The 13295-nt window shown below is 37.7% G+C and overlaps 1 protein-coding gene across 5 annotated transcripts in view; it reads right to left on the reverse strand.

Annotated features, from left to right (window-relative positions):
* Positions 1-10043, reverse strand: part of raf1b (Raf-1 proto-oncogene, serine/threonine kinase b) — a 28403-nt gene extending 18360 nt beyond the window's left edge. For 2 of the 5 annotated variants that reach the window (XM_015348241.2, XM_015348236.2), the window contains exon 1: positions 9410-10041. The gene's annotated coding sequence lies outside the window, so the exon portion shown is untranslated. Of the gene's footprint in view, positions 1-9409 lie in introns of all 5 variants that reach the window. The other 3 variants (XM_015348237.2, XM_015348239.2, XM_015348240.2) reach the window with 3 other exon arrangements.
* Positions 10044-13295: the final 3252 nt, after the last annotated feature.

Consider the following 13295-nt stretch of genomic DNA (forward strand, 5'->3'; position numbering starts at 1 on the left):
ACTGTTTTTAACACTAACAGATATAACCAAAAGAATAAGGGCTCTGCCACCCTGGCCTTGCAATTCTAAATGATATTCACTGCCTTGAAAGTGCATGACAGGACTTAAATTCTCATCTTTACAAGAATTTTATTTTGTTTACTTGACTGATTCATATTCTTCTAAAACTGGTTTTCCTTCCGTCTCCACAATATGACTTTGAGGCTGCAGATAATATCTGATTCATCATATCTTGAGCTTCATACCAACCACAGCAGTATGACATTGGTATAAAAATCATAATTGTAGTTGCCAGAATGTATAACTGCTATTTGCATGCTGTGATAAGGCCATTTTTAAATAAAACTGTCTCCTAATTTTCAAAAAGAGACAAATATGAGAGAAATATGCCATAAACATTAGATTGTGTTCCCAAAAAACCCACTACAGTGAGTGTTTTGAATCTATATTTTATTTACATAAGATGATGAAAAGTATGAAGAAACAGAATGTCACTATGCATCTTAAAGAATAAGTATAAGCTTTTGATTAGTGTCTTTTAGTGCTATAGATTAGGCAATGTTAGCTACAGTATATGAAACTTTTTTGTTGCTGGCTAAAGATCTGACAAAGCAAAATCACATTTAGTAGAAGTAGAATCATAAAATTAAATGGTCCTTGACAAAAACAAATGTTGTGGAGATTTAACAACTGAAAAAAATATTAAATAAGTATAAAAAGAAACCACTTTATGGATGTTTCCAGAAAAATTATATGAGCTTATATGGATGCAAAAAATTAAATACATGCTTTTGGCATGATCACAATTTTTTGCCATTGATAATTCAGTGACTGTGATACACTCGATTTACTATGTTAGATAAGCGTTAAATCAAACAGCATGAGATAGTTTAGTCTTTTAAATGTCAAAGTGGATGAAAGTCAGGAAATAAAAATATAGAAAGGTTTCACGATACACCCTGCTTAAGAAGAGAACATCGCCAAGGTCTCTTTTGTAATGAAACAAAGTCTTGTGCACACCAGCTTGATGCAGGTGACCAGAATGTCATGCTAACTGTTGTGTGCAACAGACTGATCAATGGGAAGATCCAAGTGTGAAGGTCTGGACAGCAGTGTCTATTCTCCCCCGAACGCTTGTGGTAACCGATGACAGCCTGACTTCGTACTGCTTCATGGATCAAGTTTTGGGACCTCACTTGCTGTCCTTCCTGCAAAACCATCCTGGCATGCCAATATTACAACGAGACAATTCACTTCCAAGACGGGAATGGATTAGAATCCTAAAGGCCAGCATTTCCCACCCGTTCCAAAGCATGCATCACAGAGGCACAGCTTCTGCTGCTTCCCACACTGGCATCAAAAACACCTGGCCTGCAAGTCTCACAGTATACCCACATTAACGAAAGCTGTTAATGATAAATTTTCACTGTATGGCATCTGTTCAATAAAATAGTCAAAAACATTGGAATTTACTCAAGGATAGCTTTGTAAATTTGTTATATTTATAAGTAATAAGCTTCTTTTTGCACGCTCAGTATACATACATATACTTTTTTTCTTATAAATGATTTGATTTCCCTGCCAGCCCACATTAAACACTGCAGAGCACTAGAGGGTATGAGAAATTCCCTACTTTGTATAATGGGAAAGAACCAGCGCAGCTGGTCTGTGTGCTTATGAAATGGATTTCACCTTGGCAGTCAAGTTTACCAACCACATAAAAACACTGAGATTACAAAGTACTAAATATTTTAGAAGCTATAATGAAGTATCACCCCAAAATGCATGTAGTGCATAGGACTGATGAATTAAGCGAGAGGCTATAGTGTAAATACATGGTATATATGAAGTAACAAAAGCTTCTGTTGAATTGAACCTACAGTAGGTACTGTAGCCTGTCAGTGTGTCAAATGCAAGTGACACAAATCCAAAACCCATGTTAATGGCTAACATGGTAATCTCTCATAAACCACAGACCTGACTTAAAAAAATTCTGGAATTTCAATCAATGTTCTTCAGATATTGAGTCCTCGTGGGCCATATTCCAGCACGGTTTATAGATCTGTTTAAATCATTATCTGTTTTACATCCGTGACGAGTGTTAAATCAGTTCAATTAGGTGAATGATGATTCTGAAGCACACTACTTTTACGGAGATCAAAATTTGTCACCCTCTGTGCAACTGTCAACCTTCCGAGTACCCAAGACCGGAAATGCATCCGACACATTTCCAGATTTGTTTTATCGAATCACTATTATTATTATTATTATTATTATTATTATTATATGCACACCCGATTTGGAATCCCAGTAATGTGTTAAGATTTTGACCCCCACCAATGACACCTGGACCCAGATGGGCAGAATACAAAGGAGCAGACCCACCTGTATGTCAAGCTCCACAGCCCCAGACACTGCGGCAATTCTGCAGGTGCACAGGACATTACTGGGGGGGATAACTTTTACCAGGGGCCAAGACAACCGTTGCTGATTAATCCCAGCCCCTACTTCAGGACAGGCTGAGGAAGTCAGAAGCCACTGCCTGGGTACAGTCATTCAGTGACGTGGCCCAGGCTTGAGTTAGCAATACCTAGAACTCAGTCTGTGTAAATGTCTTCCCTGAACCATTCAGTTCACATTTAAACACTCACGTTTATTCAGACTCTTCTTCAGGCCCAGGGATTCATTCACACTCTGCTTTTTCCTGAACTCAGAAGGTTTCAACTCCACTAGTGTAACTTTCTTTATTTGTAGCAGTGGGGAGAATCAAACGAAAGCTTTACTTGAGCAGTTTTCTCGTCTCTGCAAAAAGTGTTTCATCTCGGCCGCTGGCTGCAGCCTCCTGGCACGGTGATGCTGTAGAACTGTGCTTTTCCATTATATTAAATATCAAAAAGCACAGCCAGTCACACGATGAGATTAGTGGGTAGACCAGTACTGCACTGTCATCAAAAGCTGAGCCTAGCTACCACTCCGGGGGGAGGGTGTCACACAGTCATTTCTGAAACCACAGGAGATGTGCTCACTTCTCAGACAATGACCTCAAGCCAATGCACAGAGCTCATTTTAGACTTTCAGACTTGCCTCAAGACTGGGTCAGCTGTGGGCAGAGATCAAACTCACAGCACACAGGGCTAAATGAGTCCAAGCTAACCGCCACAACATTCCTTAGGATTGTGACTGCAATTCACAACACATAAATGAGGAATGTTCTCCGAGGGGTCACTTTAGGCAAATCGGGTATTAAATTCACACTGTGCTTGACCTCTAAAAGGGTCAAATGCCTTTTTCTCCTAAAAATAGAACATTACCTGTTAATCTTACACAACACGAAGTCATCTGGCCGTACCTTTAAAGATGCTCAGCCGTTTATTTTTGAGTCCTGCGACAATGTTTATGCACAGGAATAACCGTCACGATGACACTTCAGTTTAAGTTTCTTTGGGCCTTATCGTCTTCATACAAATCCTGCATAATTACTCATTTTATTGGCTACACTGGCAGCATATGTGAGAATTAAAATTGACTTCACTTTTCTGGATATGAACTTTAATTTTCATTTTTGACCTTAGTTTAAATGAGTGCTGAGCTATTTCCTCAAGAGCCGGTTGGAATCCTGACATCCATATTTCTTCCCTCAATAAGCACGAAACTGAGTTTGTGCACGTCCTGATTCTTTCAAAGGGATCTGAACCCAGCTGGAGGACTTGAAACACAATATTCAGATCTAATATTTACTGCACACTGCAAATACCACCTGGACATAAAATAGACTGAAACACTGCAGGAAACAAAATCATTACACACTAGTCTTTAAAACAGACTAAATCATCCAGCTGTCATGGCAGCTACTTGGGTACAAAATGAAAAAGAGCCATGAGCACAACTTGAGGACAGGGTGAAAGACATTCATCATGTACTTGGTTAACGGCTCCAGCAGTCTAAACAGACATCGCAGTGTTCTTTTTTTTTCTTCTCCGTTTAACTTGCAAAGTAAATATTTATGAGAACTGCTGGCTAAAATGGCAGCTAAAAACCCTGCTGTTTACAGCACTGGCTTTGGTCAACTAAAATGAGGCATCTTTTGAATTACAAGCAATGTGGACCTTGATGTCATAAAACTTTTATGTACGGTTAGTTTCATTTGCAAGGGAAAAAATCCCTCCCGTTGTCCTAGAGTGTTGTGTAGCTCTCTAAATATTGCACTCTGTGTATATATGCAATGTTAACATAACCGCCATTTCCTAATCTATGACCATTAATGTGAATCTTCGAAGGTTTGGATTACCAAAGGAAAACAAGACGACTTCACTCCGCCAGTGCTCATTTTGGCAGGTTTAAAATCCCTCTGCAATATTACCTATTTGTTTATATGCCAACTCCTTTTTGTCACATTTCATTGCTGTACATGAATAATTTCCTATCCGTTAAGTAACACAAAGCCCCTCATGTATATTTCTATCAGGGGAGGAATCAAGTCCTGTAACTATCTGTCACACATTAATCATACTAGAATTAGAAACACAAGGTACCCAAATGCATGAAAACTTTGATCATTAAACACTTTAATGAAAGTATTAAGCAGGATATGTCCTCACTTTTTTTAATCAGGGTGAAGTCCATTAAAAATACATTTCTAGCTATGAAAAATGTTAAAAATTTGTTATTTTTGTGTTAGCTGTGAATCGGCAAAACATCTGGTAACAGTTATAACTTCAGCTAGAAAACGCCAAGTGAAGGCAAACTTACTGAAGAGTTTTTTGTTCCCCAGACAGCAAATCTCCCCCCCTTTGGAAGTGAAGGCCTCCCTTGTTCGAGCATGCATGGGCAAAATGGTCCCTCTTTTCAAAAAAGGTACCCTAATGGTCTGCTTGAACAAACAGGAAAAGTAGAGAGTAGCAGAAGTCCTGAAGAAATTTCACAACTTACAGTATCTAATGGTGGCTTTGACAGGTTTCTGGTACACATTGCCCAAAAACTTCACACATTTTCAGCTTCCAATACAGCTTCTCTTAGAGAATGCAAAGTGGTGTCACACATCACACAATTCATGGTAGGACACCGTTTATGAATCTTAGCTTTCATTGTCTATGAAAAGTAGGACAAATGTGAACCCAGTTGGCATTTGCTTAGGTTCTAAGGCTCAGCTGGAACGTTTCTTTCACACAGTCTGTAGGTGTAATGGAAACCCCCAAAGCACTTTGTCTTTTGAACAATTGACATTTTTAACAGACTCAAATGTTTATTTCAAAGAAGAAGTGAAAAGAAGAACTTGCTGCAGAAATAAAACCATCCCAACTGTATGCAAGAAGAATCAAGCAATGTACAGCAAATATCATATGCACAGTGTATGCTTATACACTCTAACAGCAAGGCAATACACAAAAAAAAGTGACTTTTCAGTATTCATGCGCCGTGTAGAATAAAAATCATGCACGACCTCTATGTCTTTATTTTCAAATAGAAAGACAGCACGAACAGTCTGAAAGCATAAACCACACACACAAACATGTCCTTTAACAGTACAGTATGTGCCAAACCCCATAGCCAGACAGGCAGACAAAACTCTCAAGCACACTGGCTCGTGTCGAGCCTTATCAGCAAGGCACAAACGGTATGCATATGCATTTTAAATCTAACTGTCTCCTGTGTGGACATGATGTAAGATTGTAGATCTAAAACTATTAGCATATAGTAAACCAAGCTATTAGGGATACATTTTATAATTCTGGAAGTAAACAGTTGGTATATTATTGACAACACCAACCAAACAAAAAAAATAGAAGTGTCTCAAAGTAACTGACAGCCTACTGTTCACATGTATCTAATTCATGCTTTTGTGTTGTGATTAAGCGGGCTGTGTATAAACATCCTAAAGCATGGCAGTGATTTTTTCAAGAAAGGAATTAATGGAACCTGCTGTGATCAAGCCAGTGTTCACAGATCTGAGGGCAAAATCACAACATTTTCAGCCTAATTGGAACTACTTATATCCTTCAAGACATGGGGAAGTAGGTACAGTACATACGTACAATACTTAACATCAGTGACACCTTGAGCAGCACTGTCTTTCATTCAGATCAGCTCTTATACTAAATTACAAATTCTGCATCATCAGAATCCGGCTTTTGATGAGATCCAGAAAGATATTAGATGCAACTATTTAATAAACCTCCCTGACCACGCACTACACATATGTACAGTAGATACAAATGGGAAAACGGAGACCAGCCCCAGAGAACCTTGGAATGAGACACCTACTTATTACCAAACAGTTAAGACATAACTCCAGAGTTAAACAGCTAATTTCAAGAAGAGGGAAGTTATTTTAGGATTAAATTTCACTTCTGTAGAAGATATCATCAATTATTCAACATTTAAAAAAGCTAATTCAAAAGCAGATACAAGGTACCATAACAGAACCAGAACCAGGTTGTATAAAACACAATAAAAAAACATACATCTTAAGTCTTAAACATGGATTGTTTCTTGTTAACTAGGGAAGTAACATCAGTGTGTTCAGCTGCTTTGTACAACACCTCTAAATTCACAGAGCACTTGAGGAGAAAGTTAAGCAAGCATTTAACTTAAGGTGCTCAATGCAACTAGCCTTAATCATTTCAGGGCTGGGTTTGGGAGTAGGGAAGGGTTGGTAAGTTTGCTCAGTACCTCAAGTATATACATTGATGTTTCTGAAACTTACTAGGCTATGAAACAATTAGGTTATCTAGAGCCTTCCTTATCAATAGAGCCATTTTAACGCCACATTTTACCACACATGCATGACATGCATGGACTTGTCCTCAACACCTTGCGCTGCAGCTGCAGAGCAATTAATTCTAAAAGGATTGCATTTCCTAAAACGAAATTCAGTATAGGTAACGATAATCACATTTATGTTCCTATGCGCTTTACAACAGAAACATCTAAGAAAATATTTAGCTACATGTGTCTGAATAGGAGCTCATTTTATCCTTGTGTCATGCTATGCTTCTGAAATTTGTTTCCTGACTGTTGTCCACTGTTTCCACGACTTGAACCAAAGAAAAAATGAAGCCAGTGAAAGTAAGAGAGAACCTAAAATAACAAAGAGATTATTAGGCCTACTGCTCAGCATTTCACAGTTGAATTTTTACACACCTTTTCAAATAAAATCATTAGAGAAAATGCATTAACTCTCCATCACCTCCAGATACTAAAACATGGGCTCACACAAATTCAGCTGTGTGCGAATGTCTTAAAACCAAGCATTTAAACTCTCTGAGGCTGGTGCATTTTCAATGATAACAAACAAATTGCCAATTGCAAGCACCTTTTATTAACTGATAGCTTTTGAAGAGCTTTTACAGGCCATAAAACATTTAAAACCACCAAACAGTAGGCCACAACTTTTTGACAACATATGTAACATTTACATATTCTTAGGTGAGATTAACATACTCTGAGAATTCAAACACAGTACTCACATTTGGGCTATATAACACCCCTTCAGATCACGATCATCTTATATGGATTGACTGTGGTTTCTTTTCACCTACACCTGACCTCTGAGGCAGAACAGACACACACAAGAGTACAACTTATTGGCGAAATTGTCCACTGAGGCTAACAATATTGAGATGAGTAGCACAGAAAGAGACAAAGCATGGAGCCACCTGTGCATCTGTAGTTATGGGTAGTGTTGATAACACTGCACAGCCTTTCACAACTAAAGAAGACAAAGCCCAGCCATGAACTTGAAGCTAAAGAACGGAGGCATCCAGCCACTGAAATAGAGTTCACACGGCACGATTTGTTGCAGTAGCAGAGTATTTTGCAAAGGGAAGGCAAAGCTATTTGCACTTTTACATTCCACTTGAAACAAGTCAATACAACAATATCTGTACAACAATACACAACAGACCAAACCTAAAAAAGCATTTCAAACGATCATAACATCGAAGATAAAACCTCAATACATTTATAACAACCCCCTACGTTTGAGAAACCAGATCAAATCACCAGCCAGCACAAAACCCACAATGTGACCAAATAGTTTCTGAACAGCAATAAGCCACTTCAGACAAATTCAATTTTCTGTGGTATTGTAGTCTAAAATTACAGAGACAACTATTCCAGATAAAGTATGAAAATAATATTATCTTCTCTTGCACTCTGCTAAGAACGTCTGGAAAAGCAGGGAAATTACATTTCAAAATTGTATTATTCTATTTTTATTTTGTTTTTACACATTGCGATCAACGTTTACTGTGAACAACCTCCTAAATCACTGATGTTCTCCGATTAAATACCAAATGTATCATCAACGTTTTGTACTTGCCTAAAAACTCAAAACAACATACTTATTCTTTGAAGTGGTCAGTTACCCAGACATCACCTTATTATTAAACATAATCGTAAATGATGTGTTTATGAATCTCTCGCATGAATCAAGCGACACTGTCTCTTTAAATTCTCCACTAATTACTAGATTTCACTGTATCTTCAACTTCACAAGGTTAACAGCATCATGACTGTGAATCCAAGCACAAATATAATATTCATTTGCACTCTACTTTAACAGAAAAAAAATATAAAGATCGTGTGTGGCACTCTAATGTAGAAATACGATTTGTTCTTAAAACAAGAAGTTAATAAAAAAGCACATTTCGAAAAAGGGAATTTATTCTAGTTTGTGTTTTCCGTAAACTTCATTAAAGTTACATTTGAAGTGAGACAAATAGTAAACACGGTATAACTTTCATTTGAATTTCTTGAAGTGATTGCTGTTGGCGTTGCACATAATGATGTTTCTTAAAATATGTTAGCCTATATAATGCACAACAACGAGAATAACCTGATTAAAACGTTTTTCCACAAACTCTCCAATTGCAAAGCAATGTGAATTTTTCAGTTTCCCACTGATAGCACATTACAAGCCTGACGGTCACGTTCAGGGCTTCGATAATTCATTTTCCGAACTACCAGGCAACACAAAAGTAAAATACTTTAACACAACAATGGGATAAAAACAAGCGTTTCTTTCAGAACTCCCTTCATTAAATTGGGAACTGAAGATTTTTTTTTCATTCTATTGAACACATTAAGATTCTGGAATACAATGTCTCCGCCAGTGTTTCACGACGCCTCAGCTTTTGTGGGCTTTGTTCTGCCGTAGGGTATTATAAAGATGAAAACGAAACAACGTAACTAATTTCGTTACCCCCCCACCGAACCAACGGCCCATCTCTGACCGATCCAAACTCGCAGCGCGTAACAAAACACCGACGTTTTGCATTAATACTGAAACCTATTCGGCTAACATTTCGCAGGCTAACAGGGCGAACTGTTTAGATCGCAGCTTTCACAAAGGCAAAGCACCAAGTCAAACGAAACAAGACGTTGTAATGCAGCCACTGGTAAAACTTACCCAAGTTTGAAAACTTCGGCTCCGCCATAACTAGAAGAAAAAGTGGAGACTCGGTGACATCATCATCATAGCTGCACATTCACAGCAGAAAAGAGCTAGTGTAGCCAACTGTTTTGATCAGTCCTCCAGATTAAACTGATCGTGTGGGAGGTCACTGGAAGAAAAAAAAAAGTGCCACGGTGTTTTTTTTTCCCCCCTTTTTTTTTCTTCGTCTTTTAGTTGAATTTTACGATTATAATGCGTTTCGCTCGGTTTTCTTCGTAGCCTCGCCTTTGATCCATTACACTGCTTTCTTTATAGATTTAAATAAATGCAACCACATACACACCTTCTGGGTGTCACATGGGAACGTGAGCTAAAAAAAGCCAAAACAATTTAACTGCTATGGGACTTTCTGATCACCAGATAATCACAATGGGCACTGCCCAAGTGCCTTTCCCAGATACATTTCAGGAGGCTGTGTGCATCGATCTGTATTTTTGAGTAGAGACGCCGCTATTTGCACATTCCGTGACGCTTTTGAGAAGGTTAAGGTTTTTGTGTTAGTCCAGTGCGCCTGCTTGACGCCAGTAACTGAAATTGGATCCCTGGGTCTTGACTAGCAAGAATTACAGCCATGTACCTCACGTTACAAGGTTTGGCACTGTACGCTTTGAGCGTCCTATTAATCTTACATTAGAGCTCAGTTTGCGGTACTAACCGCTGGGGTAAAATACAGCTAGCTGAAAAGGTTTTGCAGTACTGAAAATACTCACACAGAGCTGCAGCACATTCCCCAGAATAACTACAGTTACACATTGAGGGAGTTCTCTCACTGCTAACCTTTTGTTTGAAGAAGCAAAAACATCGCCGGGTATATTATTTGACTTCATTTTCATGTCTAATTATGGATTCTGATGTGCTGATCATACATCAGAGTACCCTGGGTTTTTTTTAGAAAGTTCTTTCCAAAAGTATTCAAAATTTCAAATTCAAATACCTGCACAAGTATTCTTCTACAATTCTTAATGAGTTATTGTTGCTATTTTTTATTTGCAATGAAAGCAAGAAAACGAATTTTTGTGTATGCCATCAGTCTTCACTTCTTTCAGTACTGTCTGTTGTGCATGAAACTATCATCTCTTCCATAAAACCAGTTATTATGGGATTTTTTGCAAGCAGTATGATTATATAAGTAGAATGGAAAATATTTTGATTTGGTATGGCACTTACTCTATTAAAACTAAAAAGCAGGTTTACATTTTTCTGTTAACTGCCATGAAATCACAGTTAAAAGTTTTCATGTACAAATCGATGAAACACTAAGCTACAGCAGGCTCGAAGTTTTGGGCACCTCCCCTATGCTGTAAATTTCCTCTGTTGAAGTTGCTCATTAAATCAAAAGAGATAGGAAAAGTATCCAAACAAAACTTTGTTTTTTATTTCAGGTTTTCTTTCTTACCAGCTCACATCACGTGAACATTTATCATTGATTTGCCCAGAAATAAACAATGGTTGTCTTTTTTCTACTAGCTTCTTGGCTTTACATTCAGTGAAACTCTGTGATGAGGTGATATAATTACAGCTTTGTTTTTAAAGCAACTGTCAATCCACGGATGTTTGAACAATGAAAACAGAATTTTGAAATGGCATTTTTCAAGTATTCATTTTCCCAACAGCGCCAGTGACATTATTAACAATGAGGTTTTGGGATATTTTTCAACTAGCTAATGTTACTGCTGTATGTGAGCGGATTCACTAGGAAATATTGAATAAAGAGTGGAGATACATTTGTACCTCCAAGAGCATTTGTGAGAGAATGTTTTGGAAAAAATAAAATCTCATGAAATTCTGAAAGGCCAACCATTCCAGTTCCTGTTGACTGCAGATACTGTATGTTTGATACGAGACTCACTCTTGACAAGGTGGAGATCAAACAGAGGTTTGGAAAACAACACTTGTGTAGTTTACCTGCTTTTACCCAGCACTTATTTACATGATATGGGCATGTCATCTTAGCTTCTTTGTCATTCCAGAGAACTAAAATTCAACCAAAAGTGTCTCTGTAAAAGTCCGTCTGTAATTCTGATGTGATATGCTGGACAAATAGCATATACTGGAAATTTTTAATTGGAAAAGTTCTTGTCAGCTTTCTGTCTTGGCCAAACAATTATTCTCTTGGTAATCTCAGCCTACGTAACAAAGTGCACATTTCAGCTTTGCCCAGTACAGATTCTGATATGTGGTAATAACTGATCTTAAAAATAAAAGAATGCAGCTAGGTAAAATCCAGTAATCTTATTAACGTAAGATGCACAGGTTATCTTAGCTTGTGTATGAACTAAGTGGAACTGGTTAACTGCACAAAAACTTCATCTTCAAAATTCTATACCTCTTTATAAGGTGTGTAAGATTGAGTAATCATAACTGAATCTTCCCCGAAGTGCTGTATGAACTGTACATTGTCCAGAGCGAATCACTGAAAAATCACTGAAATTTGACCTAAATGTTAATGCTGGCATGCTGCTCATATGTTATGTCTTTACAACTAACAGTTGAGCTACTTTCGTACAAATCCCCAAATCTGTAAATGCTTAAAAAGATCAACCTCGGCACAGCACACAAATAATTTCCTTACAACTCAACTCTGATCCATTTCTAAGGCTATTTTCAATATTTTTACATTCCGTCTAATTAAAAAGGCTACAAGCAAACCCTTTCTCTTACAGACGGTAATTGCCAATCATATTTCCTGACATGCTTTATGAAAGGGGGATTAACCCTACCCCGTCTTGCTTTGCTAGAAGACAGAAACTGGGTCATATAATGTCATCAGCAAACCACAATAAAGCTAAAGAGATGAAAACTGAAGTTTCTGCTACAAACAGGCCTGCAACCACAACACAGTAAAGTGAATAGAAGAAACCTCACAACTTGAAGCCTAAATGCCTTTGCGTCACAATTCATTCTCCAGTACTCCAATAGCAAAACTGGACTCAAAAGTGGGATAAAAAGTATTCCTCTGCTTTGTAGTTTGTGGGGACACTGAGCTGTATTTATTTTTCATCAAAAGAAAATCAGTAAGTTTCTCCGGCTTTGTTTTCACGTTACTTCTGACTTTAATGGGTTTGATAGAAATCATTTTTTGCAGTTGGGAAAATTCATGAGAGAATTTCAGACTTAATCTCCCCATGGCTGCCTTCCCATTCGTTAAAGGGTAAAATGCAGTAGCACGTTATCAGATATGCAATAGGCTGTTACTGTATGTGCGACGCATGCCTTAGAGGTTTCAAGGATGTTTGCTGACAGAAAAGGTTTGCTTTGGTTAACCTTTATGTTTAAATTCACTGACCAAACCCTTAACAAATGTATATTAAAAATTCTGTGTTCCCTCTAATCATCTATATTTAGTTTCTGCTGACGAGGGCACGTGCAGACGTTAGGAGGCTGTTTCCTCTCTTATTTCAGAGCTATGAACCGCACCTTAGGCTAACCCTCTGAATTTCCTTCTCGTGTTTTTTAGCCATTGCAAAGCTTTGCAAGTTTCACTACATTTCAGATTTTTCTGATCTGAACCAAAAGCACCCATCAAAAGCAACATTAAGCCATTTTGATCCAGGTAATCCAAGTAGGCTGTAACTTATTTCAGAACTGTCTAGCACATATGATTCTCTGTGAACTTGTACAATGTGAATGGATTATTTCTTGGTCATTTATTAAATGACACAGCTCTAAGCACCACAATGAGATGAATAGAAAGCAATTGCATGGCATCGATTTTGAATGGAGGTCATACATTTTGAATTTACGTGCTTTGTAAATGTCGTCTATTTTTAAGGCATGTAGTGCAATTACATGAAACAAACCTTCTTTTTTTGTAAAAAGCAATACATTATGGAGGGTTTTT

The sequence above is a fragment of the Lepisosteus oculatus genome, chromosome 4 (genome assembly GCF_040954835.1).
Source record: "Lepisosteus oculatus isolate fLepOcu1 chromosome 4, fLepOcu1.hap2, whole genome shotgun sequence".
In the NCBI taxonomy this organism is placed as follows: Eukaryota; Metazoa; Chordata; class Actinopteri; order Semionotiformes; family Lepisosteidae; genus Lepisosteus; species Lepisosteus oculatus.